Below are 16,795 nucleotides of genomic sequence, written 5' to 3' on the forward strand. Positions count from 1 at the left end.
CTCTTCATCTGTCGAAACAATTTCATGGATCAGATGCATTGCTCTTGTTTGTATCTCAGTCATTTCTACTTTAGTTTTAATTACATCATTCTACTTTTTTGAAATTTTTAATGGTTTTTAAGTAGTTTCTTGATTTGAAAGTTCATTTTCAATCTTTTCTAACAAATGCATGTAAGGCCCACCTATTCCTTTGTGTACTGCTGTTGCAGAAAAAGATTCTGTGATGTGGTACGTCTGTGACCATTTAGACATAAATAGTTCACACATTATATATTTTAATTTTTGCTTTAATCAAGAGGTATTAAGGTGTTTTGTTAATTTCTATTTCTATTGCATTTCAACCAGCCTAAATAATAGCAGCTTTTGCAGCTGAATAAGATTTCCCTTATGTCATTGCACAGGTCAGTTTTTCAGAATATTCCATTTGTGGTTAAAAGAATATCTCTGTCAGTCGAGTAGAAGGGTGGTTGGATTAAGCTCATTACTTATTTTACTCAAATCCTCTGTTACTTACTTTTTCCTATGAGAGTTTTGCCAAAACTGCACACTAAGACTTTGAGGACCTGGTGTTTTTCTGTTTGCAGTTCTGCTGTGTTCTGGCTCTGTATGTTTACAAGCGGTGCTTTAAATGCAGTAGAATGGTCATTGGTTACCCTGTCTTCAGCGTGACGTCCCCCTTTCTTTTTATATTAAACGCTCTGACCTTGAATTCTCTGTCATCTGAATGTAAAACTACCCTCTTTTTTGTCTTATTAGCACTTCTTTCCTTCACGTTCATTTTTGCTGGATTATTTCTTTTAGATATTTGCTTCACAGGGTTTGTACTTTTATCCAACCAAGGTTTTTTCTTTCAATTAATTAAGGGAGCCCATTCACACCTAATGTGATGACTGATACTGTTAGAATTGTTTGTTCCTTTTCCGGGGGGTTGCTTTTGTGTGTGTTATACTTTTTGATTTTTCTCCCCTTTCTTACATTTTGTTATACCAACTGAATTTTCTTAATCTTCTCACCCTTTAAAAGTGTTTACTTAAAGTTACATTTAGAAACCACTATCTGTAGTTAAATCACCCAAACGAGTCAGACAACTCAGGTGTCCGCTCGGAGTTCTCTAGAATTTGTGTTCCATGATTGTGCTATTTTTTCATTAAAGTGTAACACACATACTTTACACGCCCACATCTTAGGTGCACAACCTGGTGGATTTCTCAGGGTGAACACAGCCCTGCCACCAGGACGCAGAGCAACACAGAACACCACCAGGTCTCATCAAGCTTCCGTGACGCCGCCATCACGCCCACCACAGGTGGGCAGGACCCGCCGTCACCACGGTGCCCGAAGCCTCTCAGCCTACACGTCTGAGTCCGCGTCTGTCCCCTCGTGTGCGGCCTGTTCTGCTCAGCGTCGGCCCCTGCGACTGCTGCGCACGGAAGCACGGGGCGCTGCTGCCGTCCGCCTGCCGTGCAGACGCTCCTCCTGCAGCTGCGTCACGAGCGTCCGCGTCGTCCCAGGCAGTGGGTGCCGCAGACCGCACGCACAGCCCAGCACCCGCCGTTCGGAAGAGGCATCCACGCACTCCTTCTGGATGCTCGCCCGGGACACGGCACGACTGTTCAGAGTGAGGGCTCTGTCAGTGTTCCAGGTGGTGGAACATCGTCATTTAAAATCCTGCTGCGGCCGCTGCTGCCGATCAGTCGCGTCAGTCGCTTCCGACTCTGCGCGAACCCACAGCCGGCAGCCCACCAGGCTCCCCCGTCCCTGGATTCTCCAGGCAAGAGTGCTGGAGTGGGGTGCCATTGCCTTCTCCGGTCATTTAAAATACCTTACTTTAAACAACCAACGCTCATTGACTCTGGTTTTTAAGTATTTATTTTACTTACTTCCTTGGCTGCACCAGGTCTGGGGTCTCACTGCAGCATGTGGGGCCTAGCTCCTGATCAGGGATCAAACCCAGGACCCCTGCATTAGGAGCGTAGAGTCTTAGCCATTGGACCACCAGGGAAGTCCCAACACTCATTTATGCGTTTAAAAAAAAAAAAACAACTCTACCTGTGTCACCCGGCCACTGTTGTACCCCATTGCTTCTCTTCTGTAGAGCTCGTTGCCCAGCAGTTGTGTGTTTTTAGAGGGTGTCTAACAGGCCTTAACTATTTGGCTTCTTGCGTGCCTGGAAATGTCTCTATTTTGCCATCACAACGAATGATAGCATTGTAATAGTTAGACTTCACATAAAGTTACGGATTCCAACTGATTTTCACTGAGAACTTTGAAAGTGAAAGTCAAGTCTCTTAGTCCTGACTGACTCTTTGGGACCCCATGGACCATAGCCTACCAGGCTCCTCAATCCATGGGACTTTCGAGGCAAGAGTACTGGAGTGGGCTGCCATTTCCTTCTCCAGGGGGATCTTCCCAACCCAGGGATTGAACCCAGGTCTCCCACATTGTAGGCAAACACTTTTACCATCTGAGCCACCAGGTAAGAGAACTTTGAAGATACTGTTTATTGCCGCTTTGATCTCTTGAGGGGCACTCAGTCTCAGCTTTCTTGCATTTCTTCAGTTTGGGGGGAATGTCCTCCGTCATTTCTTGGAACATCTCTCTTTCCAGACCTCCTGAGTAACGGCTTTTACAATATTTTTGATGTATCCTTCGTGTCCCTTGACTTTTCTTTCAGGCTTTCTATTTCTTTGTCCTTTCATGCTAATTGCTTGCTTAGTTTTCCTCCGATGTGAATATCCCCTTTTTGACCGTTGGCTTTCCCTAACTTACCGATCAAGTGCTTAGTTTTCCTCCGATGTGAATGCTCCCTTTTTGGCCTTTGGTTTCCCCTAACTCACCGATCAAGTGTTCGACCTTCTTTGCTTTTCTTTCTTGTTGTTGTTGTTGTTGTTGTTGTTGTTTTAACAAAGTCTATGCACTTGGGCATCTGTCTGAAGCCATTCAAAATCCCTGTCCTGCTTTCTCTATGAAATTTCCTCCCTCGCTCTTTTGTTGTGTTACTCTTTAGAGAACATTCTGGAGAGGCTTTCTGGTTACTCACATTCAGAGTCTTGAATCGTCTCACGGGTGTGCGAGTAGGTCTGAGCCACTAGTGGCGCTGGTGCTGGAAGGGACAGTGATCAGATGGTCAGCTGTCTGGTGGGAATGGGGTCCACCCGCAAGCTGCAGACCGTTGCCTTCCACCTCCTTTTCTTCCCCCTCCCCCCTCCCAGGCACCCCTTCCCACTGCCCCCTGGTTTGCAGGCTGGCTAGGTGACTCCACAAAGGAATTGGTTGGTGGGAAATGCCACTCTTTGGACTCCTGAGTCCTCCTCTTTCTGGATTTCATGAGACTCAGGCTCTGTGTCTTTTGTTTCTCTGAGGCTCAGTCGTGTCCAGCTCTTTACAAGCCTTTGGACTGCAGCCCACCAGGCTCCTCTCTCCACGGGATTTTTCAGGCAAGAATGTGAGAGTGCGTTGCCATTTCCTCCTCCAGGGGATCTTCCAAACCCAGAGATCCAACCCGCGTGTCCTGTGTCTCCTGCATTGCAGCTGGACTCTACCTGCTGAGCCCCTGGGGCGGCGCTTTGCTTCTCTGAGACTGGGATAAATCCAGCATAGTGCCAGACTCATGGGCTTTGTGAATGGAGAAAACCCCGCTCCAAGCCCAGTCTTGATGTCTCTCCAACTTAGAATTGCACTCTCGTGTGTGTTATAAACATCTTGTCTGCCAGACCTCAGAAATTCACGCACACTCTCTGGCTGGTTGAGTTCCCGCCCTGAATCTGTGTCCTTCATCACAGCTTGACGAAAGAATGGTGCTCTGAGGCCTGGTTTATAGGCTTTCTATTCCACAGGTTTGCTGCCCGTTACTACCATCTGTCAGAACCACAAAGCAGCAGTATGCACGCATTACTGTTGGCTGATTTTATTTAGGCACTAATTCTTGTCCCTACCTATCCATTTGTCACATCTGGGGGCTTCCCCGACGGCTCATCAGTAACGAGTCTGCCTGCAACGCAGGAGCCACAGGAGACGCAGGTTCCATCCCCAGAAAGGGAAGAGCCGCTGGGGGAGGAAACGGCAAGTTGCTCCACTATTCTTGCCTGAAAAAAGTCCCATGGACAGAGGAGCCTGATGGGATACAGTCCAAAGGATCGCAGGAGAGCCGGACACGACTGAGAACAAGCGCCTACCTACCCAATGGCTGTCACTGTTTAAAAAAAGGAGAAAGAAAGGCAAGAAGCACACCCACCCCTCCTCTCAGAAAATTCTCACTCATCACAGTTTAAAGACAAGAAGCACAAATAACTCTGCAAGATAAGAAAATACAGAAATAAAACCACCAGGATTCTAATAATCAACAATTGCTGGTCATTCAGTCTAGATCTTGGAACTTGCAGAAAGCAGCCACGTCACCAATAACCCTTACTCTGCATCTTCAGCCCGCAGATGAGACACCTCTACGGCTGAGGAACAAAATGAATTCTTTTCGTGAGGTCATTCGTGCAAGAGAATAGGAACCGAATCAGGGGCCGACGTGCTGACTCTAGTTTCATGAGGCCACAGTGACCAGTCCCTGAGAGGACAAGAGGAAGAGCAGTGAGTGGCAGTGCCCCACCCCCCAAAACACAGCCAGCTCAGTCGGCTCCCTCCTGCCCGCGCCCCGGAGCCAGCCCTGCAAGGGCAGCTGGTGGCCGCACTCTGGTATTTCACAGCAGGAAAGCAGCTAAGGAAGTGGTCTCAGAGCCACTGTCAGCAATTCACTCTTGTCCTCTGGACACCGTCTACAGCCACCAAGCAGCCCTCCAGCTCCCTTGAGCTAAAGGACACACGTGTGTCCAAGGAGACAGCCATGGCCTGAGATAGGCGCGGGAGAGACAAGGTGAACACCGCAGCCCCAGGCCCTCACCCTGCACCCTTGCCCCCGTGAGCCTTCTGTTCTCTGGTTCCACTCCTGCCTTCCATGAGAGTCAGCCACAGGGCCAGCACCCGCTCAGTGCTGACCCCAAGGCCTGCTTCCAGAGTTCCGGGGACTTCCGGTCTGGGGAAGGGGCATGCCGACATTAATCGGGACATCACACAAGTGTAGCATTACAAACTATGGTCTATGCAAGGGCCCTGAGAACCTGTCAGAGTTTGGGCTGATGGCAGACCGTGGTCCAAAGCTGTTTAGAAGGGGTGCGGGTCCTGGGCCCAGCTCCCAGAGGGCGTGGTACCTCCTGCCCAGGCCTCTGGGGAGAGGGGCCATGTCATGCGGGTGCCCTGCAGCCACGGGCTGCGGAGTGCTCCACGCTGCCCTGGCAGGCATCCTTCTCCGGCCTTTTCGCCCCTCAGCTCACTGTCTCTTCCTCTCCTCAGCCCGACCCCCTACCAACTTCTTGTTGCGTCTCCCTTCAGTTCAGTTCAGTCGCTCAGGCGTGTCCGACTGTTTGTGACCCCATGGACTGCAGAACACCAGGCTTCCCTGTCCATCACCAACTCCCGGAGTTCACTCAAACTCATGTCCATTGAGTAGGTGATGCCATCCAACCATCTCATCCTCTGTCATCCCCTTCTCCTCCTGCCCTCAATCTTTCCCAGAATTAGGGTCTTTTCCAAAGAGTCAGTTCTTCGCATCAGGTGGCCAAAGGATTGAAGTTTCAGCTTGAGCAGCAGTCCTTCCAATGAATATTCAGGACTGATTTCCTTTAGGATGGATGGGTTGGATCTCCTTGCAGTTCAAAGGACTCTCAGCAGTATTCCCCAACACCACAGTTCAAAAACATCAATTCTTCAGTGCTCAGCTTTCTTTATGGTCCAACTCTCACATCCATACATGATTACTGGAAAAACCATAGCTTTCACTAGATGGACCTTTGTTGGCAAAGCAATGTCTCTGCTTTTTAATAAACTGCCTGGGTTAGTTTCCAAGGAGCAAGCATTTTTTAATTTCATGGCTGCAGTCACCATCTGCGGTGATTTTGGAGCCCAGAAAATAGAGTCTCTGCTGGCCACCGACTAAGATGTGGGCTCCAGGTAGTCACGACTGCTGTGGGCCTCAGGTTCCTTGTCTGTGAAATGGGGGGGGTAACCCAGGTAGCTCAGGCGATCGGAAGCAGTTGTGGGGTTTCAACGGGTCAGTATAGGCCAAGCCCAGCACGCTTTTTATCCGTCCTTCCTCACGAGCCTTCTGGCGCAGGACTCGGTAATTTGAGATCATCGGGGCGCCTCCACCGGGCCCCGCTGCTCCGCGGAACCCTCCAGGGTTCACACAGCGAGCTCTTAACTTGTTTTCTCGGTGAAGTCGAGACAGGTTCGACCTGTTTAAGAGCAGAAGCGGGCGTCGCTGAGCCGGGAGACGTCCTGCGGAAGCCCGGCCCCCGCGGTCCCGGGGCGCCCAGGTGCGCCGGCGCTGGCGGCGGGGACGCACCTGCGCCCAGGTGGCTGGAGAGGACGCGCCGCCCGCTGCCCGCTTCCTGGGCGGCCACTGCCGCCTGGCGGCCGGTCGGCTCCGGTCCCCGCTCGCTCCAGGGTCTGAGCCGAGCCCTTCCCGGCCCGGTTGTCCGAGAACCCCCGGGGCTGCGCATCTCCCCGCGGGGGCCCGGGGTTGGCCGCTGTACCGGCCGCCCCGCAGCGGACTTCGCCCTCCCCGCAGCGGACTTCGCCCTCCCCGCAGCGGACTTCGCCCTCCCCGCAGCGGACTTCGCCCTCCCCGCAGCGGACTTCGCCCTCCCCGCAGCGGACTTCGCCCTCCCCGCAGCGGACTTCGCCCTCCCCGCAGCGGACTTCGCCCTCCCCGCGGAGTCACCCCCAGGCCGGGGCCGGAGGCCACGTGCTCTCGGCGGGAGGCTCTGCGGCCGGCTGCCCCGGAGCCGCCCCCTGCCCCCTTTCCTGGCGAGCTGGTGGCCCCTGTGCAAATGAGCCACCGAGCCCTCCCTGGCTCTGTTTATTAAGATCTCTAAGGCAGGGCTTCCCGGCCACCCTAGTGGTAAAGAACCCAGCCGCCAAGGCAGGAGACATCAGAGTCGTGGGTTTGACTGGGTCAGGAAGATCCTCTGGAGGAGGGAATGGCAACCCACTCCAGTATTCCTGCTTGGAGAATCCCATGGACGGAGGAGCCTGGCGGGCTGCAGTCCATTGGGTCGCAGAGTCAGACACGACTGAAGCGACTTAGCACATAGCACTTCATCAGTTCAGTTCAGTTCAGTCCAGTCGCTCAGTCGTGTCCCACTTTTTGCAACCCCATGAATTGCAGCACGCCAGGCCTCCCTGTCCATCACCAACTCCCGGAGTTTACTCAAACTCACGTCCATCGAGCCGGTGATGCCGTGCAGCCATCTCATCCTCTGTCATCCCCTTCTCCTCCTGCCCCCAATCCCTCCCGGCATCAGAGTCTTTTCCAATGAGTCAGCTCTTCGCATGAGGTGGCCAAAGTATTGGAGTTTCAGCTTTAGCATCAGTTCTTCCAATGAACACCAGGACTGATCTCCTCTAGGATGGACTGGTTTGATCTCCTTGCAGTCCAAAGGACTCTCAAGAGTCTTCTCCAACACCACAGTTCAAAAGCATCAATTCTTCGGCGCTCAGCTTTCTTCACAGTCCAGCTCTCACACCTATACATGACCACTGGAAAAACCATAGCCTTGACTAGATGGACCTTTGTTGGCAAAGTAATGTCTCTGCTTTTTAATATGCTATCTCAGCACATCATACTTACATATAATATTTATATATACATATATAATATTTGTATATATGCAATACTTTTATTATTTAAATATATGCAATGATTTTATATATAAATGAGTTTTGACAACAGTATATGCCAAACTTCTAAGCATTCTTTCTAGGTCTCTGTTATCTTCTTTAACAGCTTAAGATATGATGCATATGCCGTGCGATGTACCCATTTAAAGCGGGAACTCACGGCTTCCAGTACATTTACGGAGCTACGCATCCATCCACGGATCTGTTTGCTTGTGGCTGCGCTGGCTCATCCCTGCTGTGCGGCTTCTCTGCTCGTGTGCACAGGCTTCCTTTGCGGGGCTGTGCCTGTTACCGACCAGGGGCTCCGTTGCTCTGCGGCCTGTGGGATCTTCCCGGATCAGGGATCAAACCCGCGTCCTCTGCACTGGCAGGCAGATTCTTAACCATTGCGCCAGCAGGGAAGTCCCACCATCACCACGATTTTAGAACATTTTTATTCTCAAAAAAGATCCTCCAACCCTTAGCTCTCACTCCTCGAGCCTCCCTTTCTTCTCCCCTACTGCCCAGGCCGGGGCAACCACTAATCTGCTCTCTGTATCAATATCTTCTTGTCTCTATCGTCTGATTCCTCGACTCTGACTTCAATTAATTAAGAACTCACAAGGGATAGGAGATAATTAATCACGCTATTTCCTGCCCAAGGAGACAAATATGGAACAAAAAGACAGATATATGTTGAAGATAAAGGATAGAAAAGGGTATATATACAGATACTAACAAAAGAAAGTAGATTTGGCCACAGTCATCTTTGGATGAATAGAATTTAAGGACTGAAGAGTTAACAAGGACAAAGGAGGGTATTTTATAATTTTATATATATATATATACATATATATACTCCATTTGGAAAAGGTCAGTTTTCATTCCAATTCCAAAGAAAGGCAATGGAAAAGAATGCTCAAACTACCACATAATTGCACTCATCTCACATGCTAGTAAAGTAATGCTCAAAATTCTCCAAGCCAGGCTTCAGCAATATGCGAACTGTGAACTCCCTGATGGTCAAGCTGGTTTTAGAAAAGGCAGAGGAACCAGAGATCAAATTGCCAACATCTGCTGGATCATGGAAAAAGCAAGAGAGTTCCAGAAAAACATCTATTTCTGCTTTCTTGACTATGCCAAAGCCTTTGACTGTGTGGATCACAATAAGCTGTGGAAAATTCTGAAAGAGATGGGAATACCAGACAACCTAACCTGCCTCTTGAGAAGTCTGTATGCAGGTCAGGAAGCAACAGTTAGAACTGGACATGGAACAACAGACTGGTTCCAAATAGGAAAAGGAGTACGTCAAGGCTGGATATTGTCACCCTGCTTATTTAACTTATATGCAGAGTACATCATGAGAAATGCTGGACTGGAAGAAACACAAGCTGGAATCAAGATTGCCGGGAGAAATATCAATAACCTCAGATATGCAGATGACACCACCCTTATGGCAGAAAGTGAAGAAGAACTAAAAAGCCTCTTGATGAAAGTGAAAGAGGAGAGTGAAAAAGTTGGCTTAAAGCTCAACATTCAGAAAACAAAGATCATGGCATCCAGTCCCATCACTTCATGGGAAATAGATGGGGAAACAGTGGAAACAGTGTCAGACTTTATTTTTCGGGGCTCCAAAATCACTGCAGATGGTGACTGCAGCCATGAAATTAAAAGACACCTACTCCTTGGAAGAAAAGTTATGATCAACCTAGATAGTGTATTCAAAAGCAGAGACATCACTTTGCCGACTAAGGTCTTTCTCATCAAGGCTATGGTTTTTCCTGTGGTCATGTATGGATGTGAGAGTTGGACTATGAAGAAGGCTGAGCGCTGAAGAATTGATGCTTTTGAACTGTGGTGTTGGAGAAGACTCTTGAGAGTCCCTTGGACTGCAAGGAGATCCAACCAGTCCATTCTAGAGGAGATCAGCCCTGGGATTTCTTTGGAAGGAATGATGCTAAAGCTGAAACTCCAGTACTTTGGCCACCTCATGTGAAGAGTTGACTCATTGGAAAAGACTCTGATGTTGGGAGGGATTGGGGGCAGGAGGAAAAGGGGACGACAGAAGATGAGATGGCTGGATGGCATCATGGACTCAATGGACATGAGTCTGAGTGAACTCCGGGAGTTGGTGATGGACAGGGAGGCCTGGCGTGCTGCGATTCATGGGGTCGCAAAGAGTGGGACACAACTGAGCGACTGAACTGAACTGAATTGATACACTCCATTAAGAAATTGCGAGTCATGAATTTTTGTGCACCTAACATCATATCCCTTAAATAGTTTTAGTTGTTAACATGCTCTTTATTGTAAGTAGCAGAAACCACAACTTCAGCTGGCTTTCGTAGTAAAAGGAATTGAAGGGAACTGCGGTTCTAGCAAGTCTGATTCTAGCAAGAGACGACCGGGAACAGAGTCTCACCAGCCTCCCCACATCCACGCGACTCTGGGAAGATCCTGTTCCTTCTCCGTTGTTAGTTGTCTCACCTGTTGGAGACGACACCCTCTCCTTTCTGGGGCTGCTGGGCGGAGTGAATAATGAGATGTCACACACGGTGCCGGTTGTGTGCTGACCGTCTACCAGGTGCCATCCTAAGCACTTTGCATGTACTTCTTGTTGAGTTGCTAAGTCGTGTCCAACTCTTTGGCGACCCCATGGACTGTAGCCCACCAGGCTCCTCTGTCCAAGGAATTTTCCGGGCAACAATATTGGACTGTTTCTTCTCCAGAGGATCTTCCCAACCCAGGGATTGAACCTGCATCTCCTGCATTGGAGAAGGAAATGGCAACCCACTCCAATATTCTTGCCTGTAAAATCCCAAGGACAGAGGAGCCTGGCAGGCTACAGTCCACGGGGTTGCAGAGTCAGACACCAGTGAGCAACTTCACTTCACTTCTCCTGCACTGGCGGCCACTGGCAGTTGGTGAATTTCCTGAGCCATCAGAGTACTGACTCACTTAAATTCACAACGGCCCTTTGAGGCAGGAGCTGACGTTAGTCTCCGCCTATGACTGTTGTCTCAGACTACCACCTAGGAAGGAATGGGGCTGAGATTCAGAGCTAAGCTGTCTGTGCTTTTCCGACCTTAATTGAAATACAGTTTCCTGAAAATGGTGTCACAGTTCTGAAAGGCCCACCAGTGAAGCTCTGATGAGTCAGCTAGTTGTCAGGCCAGGAGCAGAGGAAAACACAGGCTACCCTTATCCTTTCTGTCAGTGATTCACCCTCTGGCCCAGGAGAAGCTGGGGGTGAGGACAGGAAGGGACACGGTAGCAAGCCCATCCCAGCCACAAGGTTTATCGTAAAAAACCCTGACTGTGGAAGTCTTAAATCTTGAAAACCAAGGTTAGAGGGAAGCCTGGCGTGCTGCAGTCCACGGGGTCGCAAACAGTCGAACACGACTTAGCGACTGAACTGAAAGTTGGAGGCGTCCTCAGGGGCAAGGAGGTAACTGCCTCGGCACAGGGGTACAGTAGACCTAGGCTGAAGCCGTGGGCGCCCTTGCTCCTTCTAACCATCGTAGTTGTCAGCACAAAGCCAGTTCCACAGTCAGGAGGGAGACACTTAGAAGGAAACTGCAAGGGGCTGTGAGCGAAGGGTCAGCAGGGGAGCGGCCCTGACCTTGGCCTGCCTGAGAGAGGACCTCAGGCGCCTCCCTCTCATACCATCCCCCAGAGAAAGTTAGATTTGCTGGATGAGGAGGAACATCGAGGCTGAGTAAACAGAAAATGCACAGACCCTAAGGCAGGACTGTGTTTGGCACGCAAGGGGAAGGCAGTGGCTGAAGCACGGTGAGCCAGGTGTCAGGAGATGACCCCTGAGAGGGGCCAGGCACGCCTGCTGGTCTCGTGGGTGAATGTCTCTATTCGGGTTTAACACGCTCACCCCACAGCCGCAGGGGCGTGTAAGTCGTGGTGAGCAAGTTAGCCCCAAATCCCTCCACCCATCCACCCAAATGGTGCATGTAGGATTCCCATTCTGGCACAGATGACTTCAGTTCAGTTCAGTGGCTCGGTTGTGTCCGACTCTTTGCGACCCCATGGACTGCAGCACGCCAGGCTTCCCTGTCCTTCACCAACTCTGGGAGTTTACTCAAACTCATGTCCATCGAGTGGGTGATGCCATCCAGCCATCTCATCCTCTGTTGTCCCCTTCTCCTCCTGCCTTCAGTCTTTCCCAGCATCAGGGTTTTTTTAAAATGAGTCAGCTCTTCACATCAGGTGGCCAAAGTATTGGAGTTTCAGCTTCAACATCAGTCCTTCCAATGAATATTCAGGACTGATTTCCTTTAGGATAGACTGGTTGGATCTTCTTGCCGTCCAAGAGGCTCTCAAAAGTCTTCTTCAACACCACAGTTCAAAAGCATCAATTCTTCAGCACTCAGCTTTGTTTATTGTCCAACTCTCACATCCATACATGACCGCTGGAAAAACCATAACTTTGACTAGACAGACCTTTGTTGGCAAAGTCATGTCTCTGCTTTTTAGTATGCTGTCTAGATTTCTCATAGCTTTTCTTCCAAGGAGCAAGTGTCTTTTAATTTCATGGCTGCAGTCACCATCTGCAGTGATTTTGGAGCCCAAGAAACTCAGGGTCCCTTTATTAGAAATGCCTCCAATTAGCCTCCAATTAAAATAAATAAATTTATAGTAAAAATAATAATAATAATGACAATCATTCAAAAAACATAAAATGAAAAAGTACCAAAGATTTAAAATCTAAAAATAAATAAATAAATAAATAAATGCCTCCAGAATTCCATGCAGTAGGGACTGAGGGGTAGCAGTCTAGGAAATTCATTTTAAAATGTCGTAGCTATATGAGGTATCTAACAGAAACCCAGTTGTTGCTGTTTAGTTGCTAAGTCGTGTTTGACTCTTTGTGATCCCATTGACTGCGGCATGCCAGGCTTCCCTGTCCTTCACTAACCCCCAGAGTTTGCTCAAACTCATGTCCGTTGAGTCAGTAATGTCATCCAACCATCTCATTCTCTGTTGTCCCCTTCTCCTCCCGCCTTCAATCTGTCCCAGTATCAGGGTCTTTTCCAGTGAGTCAGTTCTTTGCATCAGGTGGCCAAAGTATTGGAGTTTCAGCTTCAGCATCAGTGAATATTCAGAGTTGATATCCTTTAGGACTGACTGGTTTGATCGATCTCCTTGCAGTCCAAGGGACTCTCAAGAGTCTACTCCAGCACCTCAATTGGAAAACACCAGTTCTTTAGTGCTCGACCTTCTTTATAGGCCAACTCTCACATTCATACATGACTACTGGAAAAACCATAGCTTTATGGGCCTTTGTTGGCAAGGTGATGTCTCTGCTTTTTAATACGCTGTCTAGGTTTTGCTAGTAGTATTTTTATTTACTTTGTGGGATATAAGCTTTAAAAAAAATAGCCATTTTTTGTAAAGATGGTTTTTATTTATTCACTCCTTCCAAAAGGTTGAGACATCCAACCTCACTGAAGACTGTCTCTAAAGGAGGCCTGAGGGGGCTGGTGGAGTGGAAGTAAGCTCTTCACGGGGGGCGCCCCTGGGGACCATACGGAAACCCGGCGACCCCGCGGTGCGCGCACCACATCGAGCTAACAAGACCGTGAAGCCTGACCCCCGCCACTTTACGAAGACTGGGCGAGTCCAGCACTGCGGTCTATCAGCGGTTTACTTCGCAACAGCCGAGGGTCGGGCGGGGCTGGGGCGGGGCCAGCGGCGTGGATGGGGCGAGCGTCGGGGCGGGGCGAGCGCCGGGGGCGGGGCGTATCCGGGATTGGGCGAGCGCCGGGGACGGGGCGGAGCCGGGGGCGGGGCAGAGCAGGGAGGGGGCGGGGCAGAGCCGGGAGGGGGCGGGGCAGAGCCGGGAGGGGGGCGGGGCAGAGCCGGGAGGGGGGCGGGGCAGAGCCGGGAGAGGGGCGAGCGGTCCGGCCTTCACGCCCACTCGGCGCCTCAAGTCGGTGTCTGGTTTCTGGCCAGGTCCTGCCGGTGCGGGAGCGACACCGCCGTCCTGGCGCAGCCGCCGCCGCCGCCGCCGCCGCCGCCCTCGCGGGCACAGACGCTTTCCACGCCAGGGAGGGGCTCGTCCCCCAGCCGCCGACTGGGCAATGTCCGCGGCGCGGCCGGGCCGTCGTCGCCGCCCGGGCGCCGGGCCTGCCCGCCGGCTCCTGGGGCCTGCCGCTTGTCCCGCGCGGCCCGCGAGGAGCTGCGGCGCCGCCTGCTGGGCCTCATTGAGGGCCACCGCGTGGTCATCTTCAGCAAGACCTACTGCCCGCACAGCACGCGGGTAGGCGGCCAGGTCCCCGGGCCCCAACGGCGCCGCGCCCCGGCCTTGGTCCGGGCTCGTCCGATCCGCCCTCGGCTGGGCCGCGCGGTCCCGCCTGCGGCCTCCGACGGGCCGGCGGGCGAGCCGCGGTCCTGCGCCGGCCGAAAGCCTGCTGGACGTGGGCACCTGAGGGGACAGGTCCCCTGGGTCCCGTCCTAGGGGGCGACGGCGACGGGCGGCGGGGCTGTGCGGACCCCACCGCGTGCCCCGGGCCGGCCGGGCGGCCGTTTAGGCAGGACTGCACGCGGGGCACGCGGGGGAGCTGAGAGTCGAGCAGTGATGCTCTGGAGGACGAACCCGTGTGTAGGATGGGGCTTGGCATCTTTGAAGGCTGCGTCCACGTCTGAGAGTTGAAGCAACGCCTGGGGGAGGCACAAGCCTAAGTTGTCGGGTTAGAGTCGTGAGATTAGGGTCTTCAGGCTGACTGTCAGGTGGACACTGATTTGCACGTTTTCCAGACGAGTGTGCGCGTCACACGTGCCCCTTGCATTTCTCTAGCAGACCACACTCCAGCAGGGGCCTCCTGGTTCATCCTCTCCACTCCAGGGCCACCGCTGGCCAGAACCACTTGCTTTCCCTTAACAGTTTTGTTGCCAAACGTATGTATCCCTTAACAATACTTGGCTCCTTTTGGCTTGTATTGGTACTTTGTGTAAGTAGAGTCATGGATTTTTATACTCTGCGTGTTTTTCCCAACAGTTATATTTTAGAGATTGCTGGATGTTAGTATCTGTAAGTGTGGTTTCTTAGTTTTCATTGCTGTGTTGTTCCTGAGGGTGACTCATAAGCACAGTTATCAGGCTTGATGTTTCTAGTATTTTGCTCTCAAACACAGTATGGCCATGCCTGTTCTTGCCACATCTCCCAGTGCACACATACAAGAGCTGCTTGAGAGGAGATGTCTTGAAGCTGAATTGCTAAGCCACAGAGGAGGCCCAATTTTTTCCTTAGGTGATACCGGAATGTTTCCCGCACGGTCCTACTGCTTGCCCACTCTCTGGTGTGTTACCAGTGCCCACTGCCCTACATCCTTGACAGCAGTTGATACATTTAATTCTTGCCATTCTGGTGTTTATGAGATGGTATTTCATTGTAGCCTTAGTTTTGCATTTTCTTGATGAACTTAACATCTTTACCTGTGTGTATGGGTCATTTGAGTTTCCTCTTCTGGGAAACATTCAGGCATTTTGCTTATTTCTCTATCAGGTCATTTTTTATACTGCTTCTATAGACCTTCTTTATATATTGTGGACTCCAGTCCTTTGGTTCTATGTATTGGAAAGTCTCCCGGATTGGGTCTTTCTTTTTACTCTCTTTATGTGATGTTTGGTTTAACTGAGTGTGGAAGTTTAACGTAGTGAATCTGTCACTTTCTCCTTTCTGGTTTGTGCCTTTTTTAAGAAGTCTTTCTACTCTGAGGTCATAAAGACATCCTCCTGTGTGGGCTGCTGGAAGTTTCTGGTGTGCTTTTCACACCCCTCTTCTCTGTCCCACCTGAACTTGAAGCCGAGGACGTGTGGGGATCCAGTTCCTTTTTTCCTTTATAACTTATCAGTTGTCCCTCTTCCTTTTTCAGAGAGTCCATTCTTTCCACTGTGGTTTGAATGCTCACCAATCACCTGTCTGATTCTCACATACGTGTTGGTTTATTTCCAACCTCTTGTCTTTTTTCTCTGCTTATTGAAGTTGTCCTTTGAAGCTTATAAAAGAGCCAAGCCATCAGAACTGTGTGTGGCCACTGCTGTGTCGCTGGGGCCTAGAACAGTGTGAGGCGGGTAAATGGGTTGAATGAATAAACGGCTTTACATCATTCTGGCGAATGCTTTGCTGACACGGAGCACCTTAGGACAGATGGTTCTCTGTTCTGTGTGCGCTACTGCTTCTAACAACATGGCCACCACTTGGAGTCCTGTTACGTAACTGGACAGCTTTGCTTACTAGACCTTTTCTCAGTTCAGTTCAGTCTCTCAGTCGTGTCCTCCTCTTCGCGACCCCATGGACTGCAGCACGCCAGGCCTCCCTGTCCATCGCCAACTCTGGGAGTTTGCTCAGACTCACGTCCATTGAGTTGGTGATGCCATCCAGCCATCTCATCCTCCGTCGTCCCCTTCTCCTCCCACCTTCAATCAAAACTTTTTTAATGGAGCCCAAATCTGTCCGTCTGAAACATTTTGGTGGTGCCTGTCACTCCAGTGCACACAATTAGGAATCTGGCTTCCAGTGCATTAGGGATCTGGGTTCCAGTTGGATGACAGATCTTCCGGTACTTTCCCTGAGCGCTTTTCTTTCCTGGCCAAGCTTTTTATGCATTATCTGTCTTCACACATGACCCCTCACTAAACAGGTTGTGTGGTAATTTGACCATGCATCACCCAAACTGGGCACCGTATTCCACATCCCTACCTGTGGCCTTGCCTTTCAAGAACGCGTGGCCTAAAGCAGCTGTAATCAGCCTGTTGTCACGTACTGAAAGACACGTGTGTGTGAGGCAGGTGCTGTGGGAATGAGAGGTAAAGCAGCTGCTTCTGTGGGGGTCAGAGGAATTGAAGATGTGATGTTTAAGCTGGTCCTGGAGAGATAAGTTGGATGTAGGCAAGGTACAGCATCAGTAGTTGAGGAATTCGTGTGAGCAAAGGCAGGAGGTGATGACACGAAAATACTGGGCTGAACGCAGTGTGTCGGAAGAGAACCAGGAGAGGGATGTGGGAACGGGCTGGCCTTCAGCTTCTCAGTGGTACTGAGGTCTAAGCGTGTGCCGCTGAGTGTGGACCTGAT

The 16,795-nt window shown here is 50.8% G+C and overlaps 1 protein-coding gene across 3 annotated transcripts in view; it reads left to right on the forward strand.

Annotated features, from left to right (window-relative positions):
• Window positions 1–13,577: 13,577 nt before the first annotated feature.
• Window positions 13,578–16,795, forward strand: part of TXNRD3 (thioredoxin reductase 3) — a 34,608-nt gene continuing 31,390 nt past the window's right edge. For 2 of the 3 annotated variants that reach the window (XM_069562039.1, XM_069562038.1), the window contains exon 1: window positions 13,594–13,981. The gene's annotated coding sequence lies outside the window, so the exon portion shown is untranslated. Of the gene's footprint in view, window positions 13,982–16,795 lie in introns of all 3 variants that reach the window. The other variant, XM_069562036.1, reaches the window with a different exon arrangement.

The sequence above is a fragment of the Ovis canadensis genome, chromosome 19 (genome assembly GCF_042477335.2).
Source record: "Ovis canadensis isolate MfBH-ARS-UI-01 breed Bighorn chromosome 19, ARS-UI_OviCan_v2, whole genome shotgun sequence".
Classification (NCBI taxonomy): domain Eukaryota; kingdom Metazoa; phylum Chordata; class Mammalia; order Artiodactyla; family Bovidae; genus Ovis; species Ovis canadensis.